Source organism: Hippichthys cyanospilos, chromosome 20, assembly GCF_059441005.1.
Source record: "Hippichthys cyanospilos isolate Australia breed blue-spotted pipefish chromosome 20, RoL_Hcya_1.0, whole genome shotgun sequence".
Taxonomy (NCBI): domain Eukaryota; kingdom Metazoa; phylum Chordata; class Actinopteri; order Syngnathiformes; family Syngnathidae; genus Hippichthys; species Hippichthys cyanospilos.
In genome coordinates this window covers 14,217,501-14,243,780 of record NC_142388.1, presented here as the reverse complement: position 1 = coordinate 14,243,780, position 26,280 = coordinate 14,217,501, and the positions used below count along the sequence as shown (strand labels likewise).

The window sequence follows — 26,280 nt, the reverse complement described above, 5'->3', positions numbered from 1 at the left end:
AGGGGAAGCTGATTGGATGACACAAGGAGGGCAGGTAAACAGGCAAGTGGACAAGATCAGACTAATGAGACACAGACAGCAAAAGCAGATGCAAGGGAAACAAACATGAATTTAGGAACATTAACAAAACCCAACAACCCAAAAAAAACAACAAAGCCCAACCACACATGACAACTGGCTCCGTTTTTTTATGATGTTAAATGTGACCGTGTTTAGAGGACACATCATAGCCAGGTCCTTTGCCTCCCCTTGACAGTAGACCCAGTTATTTAAGCCTGTCACGTTTTACAAGGGATTAAGGACCCGAATGGTGGGAAGCAGGGTGGCAAGGCAGGTATGATCTCAAAAAGGCTAAGAAGGTGTGTGGAATTCACCAAAATACGAGACTAACGTCCAGGAAAATAAAAAAAAGGACAATAAAGGACTGAACGAAAGCAGGGAGCGAAATCCAAGTAAATACGCCAATGTGCCCTGCCAAGAGCAAGGTGCCCTTGTGTGTCTTGACAGGTTCTATATAAGGCATAATCGACACGTAGCTGGGGTTCTTACAAACGGGTATAAATGTCTCCTGTTTGACCTATCTTCTATATGTGCTTGGCTTTTTTTTTCCCCATACAAAAAAATATTTGCCAAATTGTCTGTAGAAATAATAAACCGTCTTCACTCTGTTTCCTGCTAAAGACGCAGACGCTGTTGACATGAAGATACGAAAGTTATTTCTGATTGGACAGAATTTGGCGAAAACTACTGACGCCGACCGACTTGGCATGCTTGTAAATGAATAAAATCACTCTATGCTGATTCATGTAGCAGCATTTATTTATAAATCTATTTATTTTCAATAGACAAAGCTATACAAACGGATTTTTTTACACATGAAGAGAAGAGAATTACCTGTGTTTAAATAGCCCTGTTTATGTTTAGACAAAGCCTAAATCTCATTATTATTATTATCATTATTTTAATTAGAAAATACTAAATAAAGGAAAACAGACATGGCCCCATTTTTCAACACATAATGAGCATATAGTAGAAATTATGTTGCAATACAGATATACTAAAATAGATTCTGTATTTTCTCTCTACTTTGCAAAAGTTCTGAAAACCAGCCATCCAACCTCTATTGAGCTACATTTTGCCACTCAAGCAACATTGTCCATGAAAACTTCACATCCCAGCCATAAATACAATTTTGCTGACGATGTTGCAAGGAGCAGTAGTTCCTTGTAAGTGTCCCAAAGTGTGCAGGGTCATACAGTAAATTATTATCACTTCACATAACTGCATTCTCAGCAACGTCCTTTTTCCTCCAGTTGGAATGAGTTTTTTGTAGGAGTAGCAGTACTGTATATTACAGTACTGTATATCAAAACCCGGCGCTACAATTAATATTAGTGAAAAGATCAGATATCAATAAAGTCATTGGATACAGTATTGTTTGCTGCAACAAACAGATCAGGACAAGATATAAGTAGAGTTTTCAGTTGTCCATCAGAAATTAAATAGTTAGGCTCTGCTGCATCACACCACACCATTGTGAGCGTCCCTGACTAAGTCTGGCATCATCAGGTTAAACTGGAGCCTAGGTACCAGAGCATATACAGTACAATATATGTTCACAAACATGTCACTTACAATTATGGCATGTATATGATCATTTTGTTTTTGTTTTATTGCCTATTTCATTATTTGCCCAATTATGGAATATAGTCTGCTCGGGGAAGTGAACAGAATAAGAATTTCATTGTGTTCATCCAAACCCAACAAAAACTTTGAGCAGAAAAGAACAGAAAACACTGACACCAACCAAAACACGACCCAGAACATAACAGCATGTCATATTATTATTATTATTGTTTAAAAAACCCTTGCTTCAGGTCCCTTACAATTAACCTACAAAAAATGCTCCACAAAATGATAAAGTTGCTTCTCAAATAATGTCGATGATTTGCAAAATTGCTCAAAAAACAAAACAAAATACACAAACAAAAAAAACAACAAATCTCTCTTGTTAAAGTAGGATCAAAACAAACTCTGGAAAATAGACCACAATCGTGGGCGCAAAGGCAAAGTAATTCATAATGTAGGTTTGGATCGCCCGCCATACGGCGAATTCGCATTATGATCCCAACCGCGGAATGGATTAATCTCATAAACCGGGGACCCACTGTATTTAATTCCAAACCAAGGCACCAAAAATAGACAACAGCTTGATAGAACGGATTACATAATTATAGGGTTTATATCCAACTATTCTGAATATGGTACTCCTGTGTCTTGTTCGTGCACTGGTGTTGTGTGGCAAGTATTTGTTCATCTGTTTACCCATCTTTGTCCTCATCTCACCATCACCACATATGACATCATTAGTCACGCTGCTGATACACTGGTTTGGAGGTCAGTCCTTGATGTGACAGACTGTCAAATTGTGAAAAAGCCACTGTGATATGCCAGGGTGCAATGTACTAACACCTGGATATGCCCAACAAGTAACATTTACCCAATATGTTCTCAGCCAAAACATGGATTTCTGAGAAAAGGACACAAACATCCATTTCACAATACCAACCAAAGAAACCTACAAAATCCTTAAAGCTGTCAGTAAACCAGTTGTTTGCCTACGCCTTTCTGCAAGGGTTTTTCATCATTCTTGATGAGGTACACTCAGTCTGAAAGGTCAAATAACATGAGCTCTTCTTACAATATTTAGAAAATGAAACCTCATGAACCTCATGATGTGTTTTTTGTTTTTTATTTTTCGCTTATTGATGGTGCTCGTAGTTTTAAAAAGCTATTGCAATTGAAATGTGATTAAAATCCACTGTCTCTTTCAACCAAGAGTGCCATTTAATGGGATCACAATGGTGGTCTTGAGCAGAAGGCCCCAACCACCGGTTTGCGGCCACCAGTCTGTGGATTCACTAATATGGGACTTAGCTGAGCAACTGAGTTATAGCAATGTTTGATATTGAAGACAGAGACACTGGCAGCCTTTGTTTGGTGTATTTTCTTTGCATTAAAGAAGAGAAACACCAGATGAGCTTGCAAATAGCATCAGCCTCAAAAGTATTTGCCTTGTGTATGCAATGTACCACATGAATAAAGCTGCCTTCTATATTGCTGTTTGGGTATAAGGAGATAGAGTACATTACTTTCAGTGTTGGGAGTAATGCATTACAATAGTAATATAATTACTCTAATGTATTACTTTTTGCTGTAACGCAGTAGTGTAATATGCAACACACAAAAAATAGTAATATTGTACTCCTTTCCAGTGAGTATTGCAATGCATTACAATGCATTTTTAGTGTGAAAGTGGTTGTCACGAATAACCTTGGGGAGCGACAGGTAACAAGAGGTGACACAAATACACTTTATTGAACTAAAGGTGCATGTCAAGCATGGAAACAAAAATGCAGGAAAAAGACAAAGTACAAAAGAAAATCTCAAAGTACCAAAATAAGGTGAGACAAAAAGTGTCAATTCAAAAGGTAAATGTACTTTCACTTATACAGCGCTTTTCTATCTTGGGTACTCAGAGCGCTTTACACTAACTTGTCATTTGCCTACTGATATGGCAGCATCAGGAGCAACTGGGGGTTTAGTGTCTTGCTCAAGGACACTTCGACGTGGTCTTTTTTTTTTCCCTAAGACTTATACTACCAACCGCGAGCATCTATGTCTATTTCTTGTCTCTTTTTTTCCGCCTCTACCCGCACTGAACCCGCATAGAATGTGTAAAGAACGCGACAAATATAAGATAATATAAGATATTCAGCAACATTATGGCGTAAATAATTGATCATAACCCAGAATTTACTTGGCATATCAACACAATTTAAAAAATGGTAGTACAGTTTGAGGTCCGCACTCTCCATATGCAGTGAAACCCGACACTTGTGAATGCACATTTTGAGAAAATGAAGTCTGAAAGCATCATCTGAGTTGGATGCTTCGAGGGTTAAATTGTAATTGTAATTGTGTTTGTTCAAAAATTAAGAGATTAACATTTTGTGTTAATCATAAACTGTCGTGTTTGTCAGATATTTAGAATGAAAGAATGAAAAGAAAGATGCAGGGAATTGCTCAGTTTCTTAACAAAAGAAAGCCTGAAAGTGACAGAGATGGCAGCACAAGTTCGCAGGCACCAGCGCCACAGGACAGTCAACAACAACTTTAGAACCAGTCTGTTGGCCCAAGTCATTTTTCATCAGGTCAGAGTAAAAAAAAACGATGTAGCAGGCAAAACGAAATGAAGTTAGTTAAAAGTTGTTGCTCATCTGCTCTATGTGCAATTCAATATTTTTTATATTTTCTGTGTGCTTTACAGTATACTTTATGGACACAAGGCTGAATAATAAAATACGAATTCTTGCAAACATTTCTGAATCTTGTTTTATTTAAGTTTGCAAAAAGGGTACTGAATTATTCATTTCTGAGCCCCATGCCAGCCTTGTGGGACACAGTCCACAATAATTTCACTCGTGCACACCGAACACGAAAATTTGCGTTGCTACGCTCATTCACGGGGCTTTCTGTCGTTTTACTTTTTGTCCACTTTTTTGTCACGCGAAGAGAGGAGAGGGGAGTGGAGCGAATTTGCTGTGCACTTTACGGTAGAAGAGCATAGAGCAGGGATGTCCAAAGTCGGTCCTCGAGGGCCGCTGTCTATAAAAGTTTCAATGTCGCAATCAAGTGGCCGAGACCGTGCTAAATATTGTGCTGACAATGCTGCGCTATCGTTAGCTTAGCACAGTAACTACAGTTCAACAGCTGTTAAGTGAAGCAAACGCTGCACATACCAGTTGTCCCAAGTTCTCGCTTCCGCCTTTCTACAAGCCAGGTGAGTGCTCTTGCTTGGCTCTGTTTTGTATTGAAAGCTCAGCTGGCCGTGTTGGATCGCTCCCGGTGACCGCAAAGCGGCCGCCATAATTCATTCCTGCCCCCTGCGTGAGCCGTTGAATGTTCCCGAAGTTGATTGGCTGTCGCGACGCAAAACGCGAAAAAAGTTAAAACAATTTAACGCGAAAAGGAGAATTTCGCTTCTCGTGACCGCGTACGGCCATTCGCGTTGCTCCATTCGCATCGCCCGACGCGCATTCGCGCAAACTCCATTGACTACAATACAAAACTCTCCGCTTTTTTGCCTAGTTCGCGTTCGCTGTGCATGCAGTATATGAAAACTAGTGTACTCGCTGCAGACTTTCGATGCCGATTTGCTGACTTTGAAGCACAAAAAACAGGTTTGCACTGCTCAGTAATCCATTTGCAGTTGATGAAGAAAGCTCACCGCCAAACCTCCAAATGGAGTTGATTGAGCTACAATGCAATGATGCTCTGAAGGCAAAATACGCAGCAGTGGGTGCTGCAGAGTTTGCGCGCTTCCTCCCCGACACAGTGACCCAGCTGCGCACCCAGGTTGCTCAAACGTTGTCTATGTTTGGCAGCACACACCTGTGTGAACAACTGCTTTCATTAATGAAGCTGAACAAAATATCACACAGAAGTCGACTTACTGCTGAACACCTTCACTCATATCTGAGGATTTCCTCAGCTCAAAGCCTGACCCCGAACATTGATGAACTTGTGCAAAAGATGAGACACCACCAAGTATCAGCCTCAGCCTCAAACAAGTGAACATTACTGTGCAATTACATATTTGGAGTTTTTCCTCTGTTCAAGTTTAAAAGTTAAATATGCACATATGACTTTTCCTTGAAGTCTTGTTTTTGGTGAAGAGATTTTTGCGCTTTATTTTATTGTATTTCGATGCAATATATTTTTTAAATTATTTCAGTTGAGTAAGAAAATATTGCTTATTTTATCCAATCATATTCTAATAAATTTGTTATGTTTTCAGTAGGTCAAATTTTGGTTTCAATGAAGATTGGACAGTCCGGCTCTCGGCTTGTAGCCAAATGTTTTATTTGGCTTTCTGTCCATTTGAGTTTGACACCCCTGATTTAGAGTGTCCAATACACCTTCCATGCATGTTTTTGGAATGTGTGAGGAAGCGTGTTCCCCGCCTACTGTCTGTACACAGTTCCACCGAGCCACTTCTTCTTGAACATAGCTGACAATATTTATCTCAACGGCACAGAAAAAAAAAATGGAATTGTGATCTTTGATCGCACAATAAATAAAAACTTTTTACTTTTGATTTTACTTTACTTTCAGAGCTTGTACTTTTACTTTACTTGAGTGGATTTATGGTTCAGCACTTTTACTTTTACTCAAGTCATTTTGTACCAGTGGTGAGCCGTCAGGGCGAGCAAGGCCTTTTCTGCTGGCCTAACATAACCTGACATCATTATCATAATAAACTATAATATTTATAATAACTGTAATGAAAGTCAATTTCATTTCAAACTCATTTTTACTAAATATATATTGTAAATTATTTATATTTTTTATTTATAAAATTATCCTCCATATTTTGTTCTTTTCATGACCTCAACTCCTCAATGCACTGCGGTGCTTTTAAAAAACTCTTGGGAACACCCGAGTGGATACACTGGACATCTCGGTGCCAAGAAAGCTTGAGCATGAAGAGGTTAAGAAAAAATTGGGAGATATTGAAGACTGATCGATTGTTTGTTTGGGTGAGTGCAAGACTTTTCTTTTTTTATTGTCTCAATTTTAATATGTTTGTCTTATTTTGTATCGTTCATATTCAATTAAGAGTAAAGAAATAAAATGATGTTCTTCTTATATTAAATTGCCATTTGTAATTTTGACTTCATAAAATTTTGTGGATATTTATTTTACATTATTATTAAGTTTTTATTGTTTTGACAGCATCATGTATAAAGCGCGGATGCGGGTTTATTGACGTTTAAAAGCTCCGGAAAATAGCTTGTTTAGTGGAGTAATGCATTCATGTGCGCATGAAGGGTATTTATTCAAGTGTCTGACATCACAGAAGGTGTACGTGTGAAAGTCACAGCCCGCCACTTTTTTACATAGGATAGTTTTACTTTTACTCAAATAAACAATCTGTGTGCTTTGTCCATCACTGCTAACAAGGACACAGACAAGGAAAGCAGACCGGAGAGAAACCAACATGAACTAGAAAACAAACAAAACCCCACAACGAAAAACACCCCAAAACCCACAACAACAAATCTCAACTGAACATAACAAAAATTGCACAATGGACTTGCCTGTCCTGACAAAGATTCTGAGATCTGTCCCCCCTTTTTAAAAATGCCTTCTAAAAAGTATCTTTAGGCTCAACGCAAAGTAATTTTGGCATTTTTTTTTTTTTTTTTTTTAGTATCACTGACAAACAAACAAACACTCAAAGTAAAAAGCGGACTTTTCTACCAAAATGTACTGTTATATCAGTGGTTGTGATATGAAGAAAATGATGATGGACACTACATATAAGTTCATTCTATTTTAATACATTTTACCGTGACAGTTGTTTATCTGATGTTGATTTTTGCTCACATCTTGTACATGCAGTATGCACCTTGGACTTTGTTGTTTTTACTGCGCAATTTTTGGGACTACAAACATTTCTGTCGGGACCCATTGTTTTTTGGTATTGCGATTACCAGGGACTCGGCAGTTTTCAGAGGTAAAAAAAAAGCAGGACTAAGCGCAAACATATTAAGCAGCACTCTCCGGAAGATTACAAGTTATGTTCTGACAAAGGCTTCACAAAAGGAACTCAATATATATATATAATAAAACAAGATAAAGGGCTTAATGACAAATCGTGACAAGCGTTCCTAAATTGCATTGAATATCAAGGATAATTGACATGAAATACTTAATGACACTCAGTGATGCAAATAGTGACTTGCACTTTAAATGGTGTCATAGTTTTACAAATGGTGACAAACTAAGATACTACCAGCAATTAGGCAGATTTGGCTAGTAGAAGTCTTATTCACACAAAAAAAGAACTCGGGTTACGGGCATGTACTCTTTTGTTTCACACACTATTATAATACAAAATTAATGTGTCATTATGAATACTAATAAAATGACAAGCTGCATTTGGTGAAATTTCACTCAAACATAATGTTCTTGTTTCATGTGGTTTAGTCCCACGATGAACAACAATTCAGCATATTTGAGATTGTATTATTCAATTCAGAGACTTGTGTGTGGTCTCTTTAATCACACAGCAGCCAGCAGCATGTGTGGATTATAGGATTTACAGCTGCCTCTCTGTCTCATTGTTTTTCAGGTGAAGTAGGCCAGTGGTTTGGGACACCCAGGATAAAGCTGGTCACAGCCCAGAGTGAACCTAATAATGCTGCTGAAAAAAAAAAAAAATCAAGATACATCACATGGAAACACAGTTGTGAACATTAAACTGGTGCCCAATCAGATAGAATATTAAATCTTATTGAAACAATATACATTCATTTCGAATAAATATCTCCTCATATTGGTAGTGCGCTGTGATGAGGAGTTGCCATCTTAAAGGCTGAGGTTCTAACACAAAACCTGTGGGTTTTTTTTTAAATACACACCGTACTTTTTTAGTGTCCTTTCATGAATGTTTTTTACAGTGGCCCTGAAGTGCAAATGAAAAAAACAAATACCGAAGCAAAATTAAAAAAAGAAAAACACATTTACAAAAGACAAAACAAAACGAAGAAAGAAAAACGCAATTCAAAAACATAACGCAAAAAAAGAAAAGAAAAAACTTTTTACAAAAGTCGAAACGCACGCAACATTTTCACAAATGCACGCAACATTTTGAGAAACTAAACAAAGAAAGAAAAACGCATTTCAAAAGACAAAACAAAACAACAAAAAGAAAAACGCAATTTAAAAACAAAACGCAAAAAAGAAAAAGAAAAAACTTTACAAAAGTCGAAACGCACGCAACATTTTCACAAATGCACGCAACATTTCGAGAAACAAAACAAAGAAAGAAAAATGCATCTCAACAGACAAAACAAAACAACAAAAAGAAAAACGCAATTTAAAAACAAAACACAAAAAAAGAAGCATAAAAAAATCCTCAAAATTAGGCAAAAGAATTTTTTAGAAAACGAGAGGTTGTAGCATGAAGGGATGGATTTCAGTGATGTGTTTGGGGATTTTGGAGTACCTAATCAAACCAACAGCAAAGCTATTGATCAATGTATTGGTAAATTATGGTCAATATGCATTTTTAAAAAATCCTTAAAATTAGGCAAATGAATATTACTATATTTGTTTTTTTCATTTGCATTTCAGGGCCACTGTAAAAAACATTCATGAAAGGACACTAAAAAAGTACGGTGTGTATTTAAAAAAAAACCCACAGGTTTTGTGTTAGAACCTCAGCCTTTAAGATGGCAACTCCTCATCACAGCGCACTACCAATATGAGGAGATATTTAGTTTAGTTTAGTTTTTTCTTTACACATGTTGGATCTATTTTAGTAGCAGGCTGTTGTCCTGCTACTTGGAGATTAATGTGAACAAGGTGCAAACATCTATTAACCATCTCAAAGTGTTCTACAATGTGTTTCTCAAGTGACCTTTTTTACAGGCAATAAAAGTGAAAAGAATGTGACTCTTTAGGGCAAAGTCTGTCATTACAGAGATAACGATGATCTGTCTTTTTTCATTTTGATAAGATTTCAGTATGTTATATTATGTCTTCTGTCTGTCTCATTGAAATCGCGTTGCTACGTTCATTCAGTAGGCTTTCAGTCGCCAGGTGTTAACTGCCAGCATTTAACTTGTTCACACAATCGTGTGAGGAGTTGGGGGGTGTGGTTGCTGTGCACTTTGCAATGAAACCGGAAAGGAGAACACCACTTTTTTAGGGATGTAGCAGAGCCAATGTATTCTCCCACAGTGCCTTTATTCTTCGTTTTTTTAAGTTGCGTATCCCTCGCTTTGCGGCAATACAGTAATCCCTCGCTGTATCGCGGTTCATCTTTCACGGGTTCGCTGCTTCACGGGTTGTTTTACAGTGTGAACATTCTTTTAACAGGCATTGTGCTCTGAATCCTGATTGGCTCAGGGGCTTTACTGTTGTCTCGAAATAAAATATTGACGCTGTACTGTATTGGTTTTTTCACTTGTCAATTTATTACAAAAGGCAAGAGGATCCAAAAGCTTGCTTTCGTCTTCCTGTGTCTCTGTGTCTCTCTCCTGTGTCCGAGTGCGCTCAGTTTAGCACACAGGTTGCAAACGTGCTAGTAAGCCCATTGATTGACAGCTTGGTCTCCTGGTATGGCGTTATATTTGTGCCACAATTACGAGCACGCGAAAAAAAATTTGAGCGTAGAAAATCAAACTGAGCGAGCAAAAACAGATTTTGAGAGCAAGAAAAAAAAAACATTGAGCGCGTAATGATAAGAGTTTGAGCAAGCACCGATGGAGTTTGAACACAGAAAAAGAAATTGTCGCTCAAAATTTCTTTTTGCTCGCTCGGGATAGCCCTCTCTCGCTCAACATCTCGCTCTCGCTCGCGATACTCCTCCCTCCCTCGCTCAACATCGCGTTTGCTCAACATCGAGATCTTGCTTGCTCGAGTCGTCCTCTGCGCTCGCTCAGTTCTGGTCACGCGTTACGTTTGTGCCAATCAGAGCTTGTAAAAGCACTTTGATTGACAGCTTGGTATCCAATGAGATTGCTTGTACGCTATCCGTTGACGCACTCTCGTTTGCCCTGTGTTCACCTGAAAAGGGCAAACCAGAGTGCGTCAACACGGACTTGGGCTGGAGAATTACTTTTAATATTATTATTATTACTGTATTGTATCATTTGACAGAAATACCTTGTTAGTTTTTGTACTTTAATAATATAAGCCCACCCCTCCCGCTTACGTCGATGTGACGCATTCTCGTTTGCTCGTTTCGGGTGAACACAACACGCAATCTCATTGGATACCAAGCTTGAAGCTGAAACTTCTTTTCAATAACTTTTTTTCGCTCGCTCAGTTTTATTTTCAACGCTCAAAATTTTTTTCGCGCGCGCGTAATTGTGGCACAAATATAACGCCATATCCTGGAGCCGAACACGTGACTTGTAGGCGTGCCGAGAGCAAAAGCACACACCCAGTCTGTGTCGACATATAGAGAGCAACGGAGAAATGCACAGCTATGGAAATCTGACTTTTACCTAGATTTCTTTTGTAATAAATTGAACTTTCAAGTATATTGTTATGATATAAGACGCTTCACTTAATTCGATGTCCGGGCATACTAAAAAATTACTCATAACAATGTGCGGGTTCAGGAAGAAAAGATACAGCTGGGACTGTGAAATACGCGAATGACAATGTTTCCAACTTTGTATTACTATATTAAAATGATTGTTTTAAACAAATTTGGGGCTTTAAAACAGGTTTTGATTTTTGGTTTTATTCTATAGTATTGCATTGTAAAAAAAAAAAAATTAAAAAATAAACCTGGCTACTTCACGGATTTCACTTTGCACTTGTTATTTTTGGAACGTAACCCCCGCGATAAACGAGGGATTACTGTACTCATTTGACAGGAAAATAAAGATTCAATGTCGCTATCAAGTGGCCAATACTGTGCTTAATCCTGTTCAGTCAATACTGCACTATTGCTATATTGGCACATTAGCTAGTTCAATAACTGTCAAAAAAGGAAGTAAATGCTGCACATACCAGTTATCCGAAATTCCCCCTCCACCATTCTACAAGCCAGGTGAGTGGTCTTGCTTGGCTCTGTTCTTGTATTGAAAGCTCGGCTTAGCTCCGGGTGACTGCACCTGGGTGACTTGCTTTCATGTAATTCATTCCTGCTCCCTGTGGGAGACGTTGAACGTTCCCAAAGCTGATTGGTCCGTCGTGATGCGATGCATAACATAAGTTACATTTTTTTAACCTCTTGCAAAGGTGAAATTAAGGGAATTTTGCGTTGCGTGGTGTCTTGCGTCACCCAATGTTCCTTCGTGCCCTGTTGTGTGAAACACATTGACTGCAATGCAAAACCATCCACGTTTTCACCTTGTTCACGTTTGCTGTGAACACAGCATAAGAGCTAGTGTTTCTGTTACATCATTTTGTTTGCTTTGCTACTTTGTTTCCGAGGCCAGCCTTGGTGCCTGAGGGTTGCTGGACCCCTGACCATCTGACCAATGACTATTTGCCAGAACATGTCATTTGAGTAGTAAAAGAGGTGTGTTTTAAAGCATGAAAAAAGATCCATGTGGACCCTTGCCATCTTGACCTCATGAGCTAGTCTGCTTAGCATCATCAGTATGAAACTATAGAATCAATCTTTTTCCAACCGAGATGCCCGAGTCCAAGAGGTCTTCATCTCTTTTCATCACCAACCAGAATTGCCTAGCGTCAGATTCCAGAAACACAGCTGGGCCAGAACCACGGCAAGCATTAAAGAAATTCACCACACTACTTTAACTAGTAATCTGTCAACGTCCTCTTGCTGGCTCAGTCCTCCAATTGGATTACCACTGGTGCTGATTAGTCTGGGAATAGTTCAATGTCGAAACAAGACCACTAGTTTTTATTTTGACTTCCTACCTTAGCCTTAACTATTCATTTGAGTGTTTCAGAGAACAGTCATCAGCCAAAAAGGCAGCCTCGAGTTTACTTGTGAATCTTTTAACAGCTTGCATGTCATTTGTTGAGGAGCAGATGCTTGGTTTGTCAGGTAATGGAGCGCAGACCATATGGCCTTGTCTGAGCAACACATTTCTCAACAGCCTGTCTCTCTGAAACCTTGTCCTGGCCATGAACCATCACTACTCACCAACCATGATATCTTTATGACACATGTATGCGTGGACGCACGCACACACACACACACACATACGCACACTCACGCACACACACAGCTAAAAGTACCTGTCTGTATGGTATCTATCTGCAAATACGGTAAGTACTAAATATGTCATCATTGGATAAGATACTGTATACTTTAGATCCTGCACTTTGCAGATTGTCTTGATAAGACGATTGCTGTGTATATATATTGTAAAAATGGAGTGAAATATAACGGGAACATGTCAATGCGTGTGGGCTGTGACGATGACATCATAAAATGACAAACCTGTCATAAAACAGCAATAAAACAGAAAAAATCAACAGCAGCTGCTCCTGTGCAAGGATATGCCAAAAAGTTGATGCTGCCCTTTGCGTTCAAATACTCCATGATCAACTTTCTTGTGCACAAATAATTATGTCGAATTGCATGTGAACAACCAGCTTATTGTGATATTAAGGTAAATTAGAGTGTATAAAAAGAGGTTTGTAGTGCAATCAGGGAAGAGATTACCGGAGCTGGTCAACTCCTACAACCGAGACAGTCTCAAAACATGAGCATCATGAAGGCTTCCTGGGAGTCTTGCAAATACACCCCAGAAAAGTCCTCTTCCATCTACTACGCCTTGAAGAATGAGTGAGTACCAGCCTTTTCTTTTAAAGTAGTCGCAGTCGCCCTGTGGTGCTTTTATACAGTAGGTAGGTATATGATATCCATCAATCGTGATGACACATTGTGGAAGTCCCCACCTTAAAGGCAGCCATTTCCTAACACTTATGTTGGGTTGGGTAGCGGATCATGTCAGGCACCAGGTTTGTCTCAACAACATCACAAAAGTCACGCACACACATTGGCATATACCATATACCGTTGTTTTACCGACACCAAATAGATGGCCTATGCCTCTATATTCTTTGTCAAAAGGCATTGTTAGATCATGCTTTATCTAGTATGCATGGTTAAAAGTCAAAATGACAAATTTTAGAAGGTGTCAACCCTGAGGTTTGTGGGCAGAAATTGGTCCATTCACAGGGTTAATTCTCAGCACACAGGTGAAATGAGAAAAACTGTGACTTATTTTGTAATTTATCCTCCACTTTCTGAAAACAGGAATGTGACCCTTCTCTGCCAACCACACCTGCATAAAAAATTGCTTAGATACGTGATAAGGAGTTGTACTTCATGATCCAAGTAGCAAACTCTTCATGTTAAGACAGAGGTACCGAGTATTTGTATACTGGCACTGCTCAAAAGACAAGTACATAAAAGTGGAGGAAAGCCTGGCACTTTACAAAATACGAATCAAGAAGGTAGAAGATTGATGCCTTATAGTGTAATAATTTTTTGGAGAGATTAGCATGATAGTATCAGATTTAAAACAAATTGCATAATGGTAGATAATGGATAAAAAGGCTGAACATATTGACAGCAGCTGAAAAAATGCAAGGCTAAACGGAATTATACTAGAAATAAAAATGTAGACGTGAGTGAACTCCAACACTCAGAGATTAGATAAATTGACCATTCAGCTGAGAGTGGAGTAGTAGAAGAAAGGTAGAAGAATGTAGGGAAGAAAACAGACATTCTGGTGTGATGGAGAAGAGGAAGTGCATTGTATTGGAAACAGGAATGGTGGTAGAGGAAAAGAAGGTTGTAAGAGAGAGTTGAAAGACAAAATTGAATGCATAAGAATTTTGGAGTTGAGGCAATAAAGATTTTGGGCAAGTGAAAACAAATGGAAGAAGGTTGGCAGAACTAACGAAATAAGGATAGCAGAATTGTTATTTGATAGACAAAAGGAGGCCATTGCAAAGGCCCAAAAACACAGACCAAAAGACAAATTGTCATTTTTGAGGCTGAGTAATTATTGTAGCACATGGATTCCAAAAATTACTTTGAATTGATTAGGCCACTGTCTGATATCAGTTATGAAAAAAGCTGATGATGCATTTGAGAGTGTGAAATTGGAATTAATTAATTCATCCGTATTGGCACTACCAGATTACAGCAAACCATTTGAGCAAAGAGTGACAGCTAAACAGGGATTCATTACATCAGTCTTGTTGCAGAAGCATGGCGGGAAACTGAGGCCAGTCGAATTTTATTCAAAGGAATTGGATGCAGTTGCTGGACCAACCCCTGAAGGTGTTCAGGCGGTGCTGGCCACAACATTGCCAGTGGAGGCTTCAGCGGAGGCTGCGTTGTTTCACCCCCTCACTTTGAGGGTTCCCTATGTATTTGTTTTGCTGCTGGAAAAAAAAAGACACTCTTATCGCCTGCATGACATTTGTATTGCACCGTGTTACTTGTATCACAGGGACACATTGTAATTTTTAGATGTGGAGCATCAAACCCAGCGACACTTTTGCCCACACCTGTAGACGGCACCCCACACGACTGTGGAAGCCACGTCCAAATTTCCACCAAACCAAGAACTGACCTGACTGACACCCCTCTCCCGACTGGAGAAGTTGTTTTTTTTGACGGTTCAGCTAGCAAAGGGGAAGACGGACGCAAAAGGGTGGGATATTTAGTTACTGCATATATGAAAATTTTGTTTCAAGGAACATTAAAATTGACATGTTCATTGCAAGCAGCTGAATTTGCCACGCTGATCAAAGCGTGTGAAATATTTGAAAGCAAAGATGTTACAATATGGACAGACAGCGAGTGTGGCATGTGTTTTGTCAACTTTGGGCTAACTGCGGCTTCAAAACCACAATAAGAAAAGAAGCGACCCAATTACAAGTGGAAACCGATTAGGCAAACAAAGCAGCCAAAGAAACAGTCATAGGTGTGGCCACAGTTGCCAAAGCACAAGACAGCCGCGTTGACACACTACATGATGAACAAGACACACAGACCATCTAGAAATCAAGGAAAACATCAGCTCCCAAACTGGAGCAGCAATATTGGCTAAATAAAGGAGCATAACAAGATATTGAAGAAATAGGTAGATTGGCAGTTGGAAAACCATGGTTACAAAAGTTTTGATTTGAATGAGCAGCAAAGTTGACACATGAGCTTTGCCATGTGTCAACAGGGCGGAATATGCATGATCAGTTGCTTATGGGTTCACCTTATGCTCATTTTTTTTTTTCGTAAACGTTGTGATATCTGTTTTTGCATTAATGCGCAAGTTTATTTGTGATCGCAACTTTCCAGAACCACCCGAACACATTCATATGATATATATGGATGACATTGAATCAAATAAGGCATTAGGAAAGCAAAATTGTTTCGTCATATTAGATGCATTCTTAAAGTTTGTTGAATAATTCCCAACAGCGCATTGTGATTAAATCATACTGACATTTGGCATTCCGAGATTAATTAGAAGTGACAATGGATTACATTTTGTGGAAAAGCTGTAACAAAAGTTGGAGAACTGTTGAATATCAGAAGGGCTTGTTGAAAGAACAAATGGGACAGTCAAGGCCATACTCATAAAAACAATGCAAGTGATAAAGGGACAGCAACCAGATTGCATTCCTGTTGAGGCCACAGGAATGACAATTGTCCCGCTGAAGGAAAAACGTTATCACCATTTGAAATAGTAAATGGAGGACCATACGGACTACTACAGACTTAACCCATGACCAGCCAAGTGGATGTTCTTTTCTAGTTCACATCAAAAGACTGTTTGGAACAAGGGAGATGCATAAGCACAATGACTGGCCAGTGTGTTCTATCCCAGTGGTCCCCAACCCCCGTACCTGGTACCGGGCCGCGTGGGCTGCGCACAAAATAATGTTTTGGAGATGATTTAGTTTAATGGTACGCGTGCACCGAACGCGAACGAGGCGAATGAGCGGAGCATTTTGTATTGTAGTCAATGGAGTTCGCGTGACTGCGCGCGAATGCACGTCAGGCAACGCGATGGACACGAATGGAGCGACACAAATGGCCGCGCGCGGTCACGAGAAGCGAAATTTCGCCTTTCACGTGAAGTTATTTTTTATTTACTTTTTCTGCGTTTTGAGTCGCCACAGCCAATCAACTTCGGGAACATTCAACGGCTCACGCAGGGGGCAGGAATGAATCATGGCGGCTGCTTTGCGGTTACTGGGAGCGATCCAACACGGCCAGCTGAGCTTTAAATACGAAACAGAGCCAAGCAAGAGCCCTCACCTGGCTTGTCGAAAGGCGGAAGCAAGAACTTGGGACAACTGGTATGTGCAGCGTTTGCTTCACTTAACAGCTGTTGAACCGTAGTTACTGTGCTAAACTAACGATAGCGCAGCATTGTCAGCGCAATATTTAGCATGGTCTCGGCCACTCGATTGCGACATTGAAACTTTTATTTTTTGGCAGGCGAGTATTGCCGCAAAGAATAAAGGTGCTGTCGGTGAAAATATTGGCTCTGTCACATCCCAGAAATGTGAAAGTTCTCAGCAATGCTCCTTTTTCCGGATCTACCGTGAAGTGCACAGCAAGTTCGCTCCCCTCCCCTCTCCTCTCGCGATTAAAAAGAAAGTGGACAAAAAGTCCATCATTCCATACCCCGTCCATACATTTGTGATGTGGTTTTTAAAGCAGCCACCCCCGCCAGTCCGCAGTATAAATCAATATAAATCTGAGGCGTAGTGACAAGGATGATGTGGTTTTTTAAGAGCAGATAGCACCCCACGCAAAAGGTTGGGGACCACTGTTCTATCCCACAGAAAACCCGGGTCCAGATCAGAGACCATGTGTTCCTCAAGGTGCTGACGACCTCGTTGGGACAGTGAACGCTGGGATGGCCCATTCCAGATGATCGTAGCGACACCAACTGCGGTGAAAGTTGAAGGACGCGACGAGTGTATCCACCAGTCGCAGTGCAAGATCCTTCGACCCCCTGTTGATGGGCATAGCGACGCCAGTCCCTCGAAGTGAGGATCAGAACCCCCTAGTGCACGGACCGTGCACCAATGAAAGACCACAGTGGTCACATCCATTTTCCTGTTGTGAACCTGGGAACTGCTACATGATACCAGTCGGTTGACCTAAAGAAGGTCCAGACTGAAGGGGTTTTTCACTGTTTTCACAGCAGTGACCTGGTAAAAGGAAAGAAGAGTGTATTTTATTGTGGGACAGTCAATGTTTGCGGCCGTGTGGTACACAAGATTAGCAAATGGTTCAGGGAGCTACAGTATATGTGAGAGAGGTATATGAAATTAGCAATTGGCTTGGCGAACTATATGTGAGCGAGAGAGAGAGAGTGGCAGAGTGTATAGTGAACTCACACGCATGTGGTGGCGGTAGATCAGGGAGGTCTCATCTGACGAGTTTTCAAAAACAAAGTCATAAAGTCGGCGGTACTTCATGTTACAGCGTGTTTGCTCTCACTTCTGCAAACTTCCCTTGCTGGGCTTCAAGTAAATGTTGTCTTCTGGTTTGTGCAACATTAAAAAACAACCACAATCCAGGCACCAGGTACAATAGTCCCTGCTCATGCGCCATTGTCTTTGCAATGTGTTGCGCGCCCTCTGGAGTCGGTTAATATATGTCACCGGCGAGGCGGGCTGTTAATTTACCTAACCTCTAAGGTGGGGAGGGGGATCTCGCGGCTTGGAGGTTACGGTGGAGAGGGTAGTCTTGGAGTACTAGTCGCAATGGAGACGTTAATGATCTAGAGTAGTGCGAGGAAGAGTAGTGCAGGGTGAATACTTTTGGTGGATCCTCAAGGCAGCACTTCATTGCCGGCTATATCCGCTACCACTAGGTCAACAGTTATCTGACGGTTGCAAATGTCCACTGGCATGTGCGCCTTCCCCAGGACAGGCACGTCTCCTGGTCCCACACCGCTCAAGGTCTCAACAGTTGACGGTTGCAGGGGGGGGCTTACGTCGGGGTGTATGGAATTGTAGTAGTGCAGAGGTAGCACGCTTCTCCTGGCCCCAGTCTCCAACACAGCGCGGACCTCAAAAAATTTTTTTTAAGTTGAGCCGGTTTTAGGGATGTGAGTGAAATCAGAGCGTGCAGTGAGAGACTAAATGAAGGTGGCACTTCTACATTCGATTTTTCTTTCTCACGGACTATGGTGGCCTGGGGACGACATCCGGCATGGCGTTGGTAACATACGCCGCAGCCCTTTTTGTAGTCTCGTGTCGGCAGGCTATTTCATATGCTTGAGCTAGGGTTGTGGGCTGTCCCTCTAACAGCTTCTCGACCATTCCAGCATCACCAAGACCATTCGTGAACACTTCAACAGCAATGGAGTCTTGCTCTTGTTCAGCTCCATCACCATAAGCCACCGCTATTTTCCCAGAAATTTCATCTCGAAACACGTGCAAGGCTTCCCCGGGTTTACGCACACTCTGCCTTAACTCCACAGCAAATGCCGCTGCCTGATCAGAGGACGGGCCATGGGCGGTTTCAAGTTCGTCCACCAGACGGCGGTAATCCCACTTCCAGGAGCGCGGGTTACGGTGTACAGTGACACCTGCTGCTCCCACTGAACAGTAATTCAATTGCCATAGTCCTTTCGGACCAATAATTTGCTTCAGCACAGCTCTCAAATCAATGCAGAAATTGTCTCCATGGCATGCTGCCATCACCTGGCCGCAGAGCGGGGAATCGCTCTCTTGGATCATCTTTTTCATCACTATTATTGTGGATTTGGTGCTGAGAAACGAAAGGTTGACAAGTTCTTGAGCGGTACACAGGAGCGTGTTGGCAAGTTACTGTATCAACGTGTTCATATTCCACTGGCTTGCCAGGTACAGGCGTGCTGTGTAAAAAACTACCTTGATGAGCAAAGGTGAATGGATTTGAATTGGGGACTTTAATGAGTGACGAGGGAGCTGAATAGCAGTGCGTATGGTTGTCTGGGTCGTTAAAGCGATTTTTACGAACGTGCAAAGGGATTCGACCAGTGGAACGGCATTTGCAGCACGTTTCTGTTTGGCAGCGTGTTTCCGTTTTGCAGCAGTTGCGTACACTCTTTTGGGCAGAATGAAGGGGATCAAGAGGACTTGCTCAACCTTTTCACATGAATGGTGTCCCATTCATTTATTCATGCTCACCTGTTCTTGCTTTTTAGGCTAATTTTGGACGTCTCGACACACTAAGAACAGATCCAAATTGCCCTCCATGGTTGCAACTGACATAATGGTCCCACGGCAAAGAACAGATGATGTGTACTGTTCACTCCTCCATCGTTGTGTGTCTATTTTACTTGGCTCCTGTAGTTCGTTGCTGGTTAATTCCATCAGGATTGCTGTTTGTTTTACTTCCGGTTCGTTGAAAAAAAACTTTTGCGAGATCCTGAAATACGTTTTGCAAGCTCTCGCAAAAAGTATTGCTGAAGCCACAGCCCAGATTTCTTACCCCAGATAAAATCTAAAATAAGATCGTCAATTTTCCTGAAAATTGAAAGAGGAAGAAAGATTGGAATACAGCTGTAGTTTGAAACATATAAAAAGCCTGGACAGACATTCCAGTGTATTCATCTTAATCGCAAGAAACAGGTTCCAGAGATACCATCCCTCAAAATCCCGATTTGGTTTGTGACGACAAAGACAAAAGTTTCTTTATACAAATTAGATAATGTGTCTGTCATATATACAATCAGATAGTTTAAACCCAAATTAGAGATCTTGAATGGGATACTTACAGGTGGATATTCCCTCACCTTTTTACTAACTGCAACTGCCTCACTCACCCAAATTCAACTTACATCACGAAGTTCTTATGCATTCCCGAAACGCTTCCACCACAGAAAGGGTTGCAGGAATAGAATTTGAAAGATCAGACACAAATAGCGACACAAAATCATCAGCATAAAAGGTGGTATGGTGTAGAATCTACACCATACCTGTTGATGCCACGAACGCCAGGCTCAGTCTGATAAAGGCTCCATTAGTGGCAAACAAGAGAAGGGTAAATGTCCAACCCTGCCTTGTCGAACGATATATGAAAATATTCAGATGTGATGCTGTTTTCCCTAACTGCAGCATGTGGAGATGCATATAAAAACCTCTACCATGACATTTTTTTTAACCAAATATGAATTTCCCCAAAATAAAAAATAAGTAATCCCACTCAACTTTTGAACACTTTCTCCGCGTCTAAAGATATTAGTGCTTCCGTAAAATCAGACGGCGAGGAATTATAAATTGGATTATAAAATGAGTACCTATTGGGGATGAACCCAGTTAGATGTAAGGGTATGATCAGTAAGGAGTAAGACCGTTTCTTAAATGCCTGGCCAATAATTTGGACAACTTAAAAATCAACATTCAACAAACTAATAGGGCAATATGGGTGACATAACTTAGGTTCTTTACCATTCAACAAAAGCAATGAGTACACATACACAGCTTTGAGGGAACATTGGCTCCGACCAACTGTGATGTCCTTTTCAGTAAACAGCAAGTGGCAAAAGGGCACTTCACTGAAATGAATAAAACGATTTCTTCACATTGCACAAACACAATATGGGTCATAATGCTGTGTTTAGACAAGGCATGGGACGATAAACGAATTGGCAATATATCGTGGTTTTAGGAGACATAGTTATTTATAACCATGTAAGGCTGTCCAAACTGGTGAGTTTTTTGTTTTCCCCTCTGTCACATGAATTAACCAGACCTGGGTTCCACTTTATCAGTTTTATTGCTGGTTCTCAGAACGGTACAGCAGTAGCAATAGCTAACATAGACACGCTCTGCTAATGGCTCTCTCTGTCACTCTCTCACGTCATCACTTAGCCCTGACACTCACTACTGTGGCTCATAGCAACATTTGTATGAGAGTAAGCAATCTCATAACACCCTCCCACGTCATCTGCCTTAACGGGCAGCTGCAAATGTAGCTGTGTATCAACCGTGAGTCCTCCTCTGTTGCAGCTTTTCATTTTCTTTTTTGTCGGCTTTAGTATCACTATAAGTTGGGCGCTATGGCTAACTACGGCAGGTAAAGTATATCATTTCATGTAAAATGTGGATTCTGTTACTTTGTGACTATTTCCCACACATACGCATGCACACATGCACGCAAAAACAGGCTTCTTCTGTCACTCGCGCTCTTGCGTCCGATGGCAAGCGAATGATATTTGAAGGTAATTCGTGTTTGTTTCGGGTTACACGGTACGCCTTTACAACGCCGTCTTTCACACCGCTTTTTACGCCTACTGGGATCAGAGACAGCGCTGAGTAGTGATCCGCAACCTCCGGTCCGCGGATCAACTGGTACCGGGCCACGTGGGCTGCACCCAAAATAATGTTTTGGAGATGATTTAGTTTAATGGTACGTGCACACCGAACGCGAGCGAGGTGAAAAAGCGGAGTTTTGTACAAGTAGTCAATGGAGTTCGCGTGACTGGGCGCGAATGCACGTCGGGCGACGCGATAGACGCGAATGGAGCAACGCGAATGGCCGCTCCAAGCAGTTAGGGTTATTGATGAAAACTTTACCATGTCTTTAAATTTTGCTTTTTCCTCTTAAAAACAAAAGTTGCCACAGCTGAACTAGACACATGTTGTCCTCCCTGTCCTTTAATAACTCAAAATGTATGTTCATATCCTTTCACACACTGTACATGTGGCCTTAATCCTTCAGTATCACAGCACTCAGACTTGACCCACATGTTTTTTTCCATCTCACAATGACCTGATATCCACCCATTTTACCTCACATGGCGACTTCACATTAGGGAGCTGTATCATGTATTATACACATTTATTAATATTTCTCACTAATTGTATATTTGTTTAATCTAGTATATTAATGAACTGTTACCTTTGACATAATAGTGCCAATTGCATGGAAAACTCCAGATGTTTCATAACAGATGTCACTCTCATGCAACCTTTGCAAATCACTGGAAGGCAAATAATATGCTTTGCTCTGGTTTACAGTGGCCTTGAAATGTGATAGTGATTAAATCTGTGCCCATTTGCTGCAATAAAGTAAGTCCTGAAATGTCTCTTAGTTTTCTTTGTGCTGATGACGTTTCATAAGTTTGGGTGAAATGATTGAGTTGATTTTTTAATGGTTTATCAAATTTAAATGCCCAAGTCTACACTTTAAATTTGACAGCATTAAATACCCATCTTGAGATAAATAAGAATTAAGTTGATTTACAATAGTTCTCATGATTACAATGGTCAAAGCAATATGTCTATAGTCCTTATTCATAGAACGACATACTTTAGGAGCAGGGATGATTAGAAACTTTCTCCAGATGTCAAGAACCATGTGATTGATTGATTGCCCATAGACTGCTGTACTATATGTAGCTGCCGTGAGCTCATCTGAACACATATTTAGTTGCATATATTTAGTCACGTTTGAAACAATTAACTCATTTGCTTTTGATAATTTGCGTAGTGTGACAATTTGGTTATTCTTTGTGTTTATATTGGTTATTTGAATTTATGGAGTCAATGCTCTCCTCCATGGCTGCTCGGTGGTTGCTTCTGGCTTCCTATTTTCAATCAATCAATCAAATTTTATTTGTATAGCCCTGAATCACTGAAGTCTCAAAGGCCTTCACAGATGCAAAGAGGTCATGTCTAGACTTCTTTCGAAAAAAGAAGTCATACAGAGACATCTTTTCGGTGTAATGTACACAACAGCATCCCCTGTCAAAGCTGTCAGAAGGGGAAGGAAAAACTCAAAACCCCCAAATTCAGAAACCTTCAGTAGGGACCACAGGTGGGAGGAGCCCCCTTCCAGGCTAACAGGTTGAAGTGGATGTACCAAATACAGACAAATAGATACACATTACAGACAAATACAGGTCCACAATATAGATTACAGAAAACATATTGTGCTACAGTATATAGTGCAATGATGACTTGACAGCAGGCAAAGCCATTGGGCAGGAACCTTCCCACAGTCCAACCAAGTGGACCGCAGACGGTCGATCTCTTAACCCGCGATGGTCGATCAGCGCAGGGCCAAATGGGGGTGGTCAAGTCAACCTTCACCATCTAGCTAGCCCCCTCTCCGAGCCAGGAGAAGGGGGCAGGAAAAAAAAAGAAGAAAGCTGCAGACAGGCCCATTAACTAAATGCTTTTGAGTATAAATGTGTTTTAGTCAGGATTTAAAGATTTCTACTAAGTTGGCTGCGCGAACCTCCATAGGTAGGGCATTCCATAGTACTGGCACGCGAATGGAAAATGCCCTTAATCCCGCGGACTTCTTGATAGCCCGTTGGGTCGACAACAAACCAGCATTTTGTGACCAAAGTTGTCGGGACGGAACATATGGTGATGCTAAGTCGATGGGATAGGAAGGAGCTAAACCGTGTAAAATTTTATAAGTAATTAACAATACCTTAAAATCACATCTCATTTGTATTGGAAGCCAATGCAGGTCATCTAGAATCGGAGTAATATGATCAAACTTTCTCGTCCTTGTCAATAGTCTCGCTGCTGCATTTTGTACGGACTGCAGGCTTTTGACGCAGGACATGGGAAGCCCAGAAAACAGAACAATACAATAGTCTAGGCGCGACATAACAAATGCATGAATTAATATTTAAGCATCACTAGGAGAAAAAAATCGGGCAAATTTGAGCTATATTGTGGAGGTGTGGAGGTTCTTGTCGTGTTATATAAATATCACGCCAAGGTTTTTTGCAAAACTACATTGGGAAATAGTAGTTATCCAGGTTCAACGTGGTATTCTTAATCAAGTGCTGATGACGAACAGGGTATATAATTAACATCTCTGTTTTACTAGGGTTAAGAAGCAGACAATTGGAAGACATCCAGGCCTCCAGTTTGCTGCACTTGCACAGATCTGTTATTTCTAAAGGCATGTACAGTTGAGTATCATCAGCATAGCAATGAAAACTAATAGCATGTTTACGTATAATATCACCAAGAGGAATCATGTAGATGTTGACCAGTAAGGGACCAAGTACTGACCCCTGCGAGATGCCACATGAGACGGAGAAAGATTCAGAGATCTCATTACCATAAGAGACACAATGCGTCCTTCCCAGGAAGTAAGATCTGAACCAAGAAAGTGCTGATCCCGAGATACCAACTCATGATTTTAGAAATTCTATTAGAAGATGATGTTCAATAGTGTCAAATGCAACACTAAGGTCAAACAATAATAATATTGATGAGATGTTGGAATCCATGGCTAAGAGATGATTCATCACTTTTGCAAGGGCTGTCTCAATTGAGTGGTTGGCCTTAAAGCCTGGAATTTTAATTCTTGTAATATATATATATATATATATATATATATATATATATATATATATATATATATATATATATATATATATATATATATATATATATGGAAGGGTGGTATCCACGCTCAGGTCCTCTACCAGAGGCCTGGGAGTTTGAGGGTTCTGCCCAGATATTGTTTCCTGGATTTGCCTGAGCCACTCATCCAGTTTGAGGTTACTGCCCCTCGTGCCCACATTCCCATGTTCCATCTGTTCCAGCTGCTCTTTCAACCTTTGATACTTCTCAAGTTTCTCATGTTCCTTCTTTTTATGTTGGTGTCAGCTGGAATTGCCACACCTATCACCACTACCCTCTTCTGCTCTTTGTCCACCCCTACTATGTCTGGTTGGTTAGCCAGGACCTGTTTGCCACTCTGGAAGCTGAAGTCCCACAGCACCTTGGCCCTGCTTTTCTCAACCACCTTCTGCAGTATGGCCCATTGGGATTTAGGTACTTCTATTCCATACTGGTTGCAGATGTTCCTGTTTACTATCCCTGCCACTTGGTTATCCCTTTCCATGTAGGCTGATCCAGCTAGCATCTTACAACCTGCTATTATGTGCTAGACTGTCTCAGGGGCTTCTTTACACACTCTGCATCTTGGGTCTGGTCTCCTCTGGTTGATCCTGGCCTCTATGGCTCTTGTGCTTATGGCTTGTTCTTGTGCTGAAATTGTTAGTGTCTCCGTGCTGTCTGTCAGTCCTGCATTATCCAGCCATTGGTAGGATTTCTTGATATCAGCCACTTCCTCTACCTGACGGTGGTACAGTACATGCCATGTAGGGGTTTGTCCCTCCAGGTTGTCTGTTGCTCCTCCTCTGCACCCTCCTCATGGTTCTGCTGCCTGAGATACTCACATAGCAGTTCATCCTTGGGTCATATTTCTGATGTAGTCTTGTATTTTTGATGTTACATCCTGGACCATGGTTTGACGCTCACTAGCCCTTGACCTCCCTCGTTCCACGTAGTTTCAGGGTATAGTCTCAGGGTGCTGGACTTGAGGTGGAACCCTTCATGCATGGTGAGGAGCTTTCTAGTCTGATATGTGTGGCTTCTATCTCCTCCTTTGGCCAGTTTATCTGATGACTGTTTTCCGTACATGTTGATGGCTTGGACCTTGTTCTTACCTTTCTGCGTTAACTCTTTGGAGGTATTTGGCTGTAGTTGACTTCCTTGTGACCTCTTCATGGTTTCCATTAGCCTGTCGGATGCCAAGGTACTTGTAGCTGTCTTGGATGTCATCTATGTTGCCTTCAGAATGCACGAGCTATTGGTTTGCAACCATGTTCATCATCTACTAATGCCTTGTACACTTTTATTAATTTTAACATTTTGGCTGCTGGGAAATGAAAATATAGACTTAGGGAGGATTGTTTTGGA

At 40.9% G+C, this 26,280-nt stretch overlaps 1 protein-coding gene across 3 annotated transcripts in view; it reads right to left on the bottom strand.

The window, feature by feature from the left end:
* Positions 1–14,803: 14,803 nt before the first annotated feature.
* stxbp6l (syntaxin binding protein 6 (amisyn), like) overlaps positions 14,804–26,280 on the bottom strand; it is a 26,540-nt gene continuing 15,063 nt past the window's right edge. Inside the window, exons 9-10 of one of the 3 annotated variants that reach the window (XR_015863786.1) lie at positions 26,028–26,151; positions 21,298–23,637 (exon numbers count right to left, since the gene is read on the bottom strand). The gene's annotated coding sequence lies outside the window, so the exon portion shown is untranslated. Of the gene's footprint in view, positions 14,965–21,297; positions 23,638–26,027; positions 26,152–26,280 lie in introns of those variants that run through there. The other 2 variants (XR_015863788.1, XR_015863787.1) reach the window with 2 other exon arrangements.